Source organism: Stigmatopora argus, chromosome 5 (genome assembly GCF_051989625.1).
Source record: "Stigmatopora argus isolate UIUO_Sarg chromosome 5, RoL_Sarg_1.0, whole genome shotgun sequence".
NCBI classification, from domain to species: Eukaryota; Metazoa; Chordata; class Actinopteri; order Syngnathiformes; family Syngnathidae; genus Stigmatopora; species Stigmatopora argus.
The window spans coordinates 20816225-20817785 of record NC_135391.1 but is presented as its reverse complement, the minus strand read 5'-3'; the positions used below and the strand labels follow the sequence as shown (position 1 = coordinate 20817785).

Genomic DNA, 1561 nt, shown 5'->3' with positions numbered 1-1561 from the left:
TCAATTTTTCTTTTGTAATCACTTTCTTTTAACAATCAGGTGTCGTATGTGCAGGTATCACCCTTAAGAGAGGTCGGGGCCCCATTCATGTTATACAGGTTTGATTTATAGTAGTTGCTATACTGTCCATTAACAGCAACCAATTAGAGTAATACCTTGAGATACAAGCTTAATGCGTTCCTGTGACCGAGCTTGTATGTGAATTTACTTAAAATCAGTTTTTGCCATAGAAATGAACTAAATACAAATTAATTCGTACCCATTCCCTGAAATAACGCCAAAAAATAGGATATTACAATGGAAAAACATATTTTTATTGTTTCTAATTCACCACCTACTCACCAAGTAACAAGTACATATTTAGTGGTTATGATTTTCAATAGTAAAATGTGACATTACTCAGTAAAGACAGACGTCACGGACGTGAAAGGAGCGGAAAGAAAGTTGACGGACGCGCTTGGAGCATAACATAAAATTCAAATCTAATTTATATGTATTTAGATTACACACAAAAATAAGTTTTAATCTTACATTACAGTAAATTTAAACCTTCTTGTGCGATAACCGATGCAAAGATGTTAATATATTCCACCGCGGCTTTTGAGGCGGAACTTCCTGCTTCTCGTTTTTTTTATTTATCAAACCAGCCACAACTCACTTGGAAGGGTTTCGCTGGTGCCTTTTTCAGATCCTTGCTTTGCTTTCAAGTCCATGTAGATTGCACCGTTTTTTTTCACAGATTGTTGACTCGGTCACGCTATCTCCAGTAAAAAATGCAACCTGTAAGGCCCGGTGCTCTTAGACATATTTACACGAGGGCGGTGCAGCGAGAAAGACGCCGGCAACTCTCGGCTCTGTCACTTCACCGTCAACACTCCAGAAGACTGTCCAGGGCGAGACGCCTGGCTACTGCCTCGCAGGTTGGCTGGGACGACCGCTGGAACGGCCAGCCCGCTGCTTCCTCACTGGGTGGACTGGACGACCCCCGGACCGGCAAGCCCCATGCTTCCTCATGGGCCGGACTGGACGACTGCCGAACTGGCCAGCCCGACGCTTCCTCACGGGCCGACCGACACTAAGTTTCGAAGACCTGTTTTTTTTATGGTCACTCTGTTTGGGGACGTCTGGAATCCTTAGGGGTGGGGTAATGTTAGCTTTGGTTGGGTTTTTGTTATTCATTTTTGCCTGTGTGTGCGTGTTTGCTTTACCTGTTGTGTCCCTCCTTCCTGGCTTCCCTTCCCTTTCGTTGGCCAGCTGTTTGATTGACTATCAGTTCCGCTTTCTGTCTATTTAAACCTCACGTGATTGTTTCGTCATTGTCAGATCGCCTGCTTTGTTTGCACGTCCATGCTCAGCCAGATGATGTAAATTACTAATGTTATTTTTGAATGTGTGGTTTATACAAAAATACTTTAACACTCGTGGTCAGTTGGTTGAACAAAAAAGAAAGAAACATTTGACAATAATATCGCATATTGGGTCATTTTGTCAAACACTAAAATTTATCTTTGCGACACGCCTGGTGAAGGAATTTTTTCTTCTAATTTGCTTATTGTTGGTT

General features: G+C 42.3%; 1 long non-coding RNA gene across 1 annotated transcript; it reads right to left on the bottom strand.

Annotated features, from left to right (window-relative positions):
* Positions 1–292: 292 nt before the first annotated feature.
* Positions 293–1246, bottom strand: LOC144074690 (uncharacterized). Its single transcript, XR_013300355.1, has 2 exons — positions 1209–1246; positions 293–1132 (listed from the first exon to the last, which is right to left on the bottom strand). It is a non-coding gene; the product is annotated as an uncharacterized LOC144074690 (long non-coding RNA).
* Positions 1247–1561: the final 315 nt, after the last annotated feature.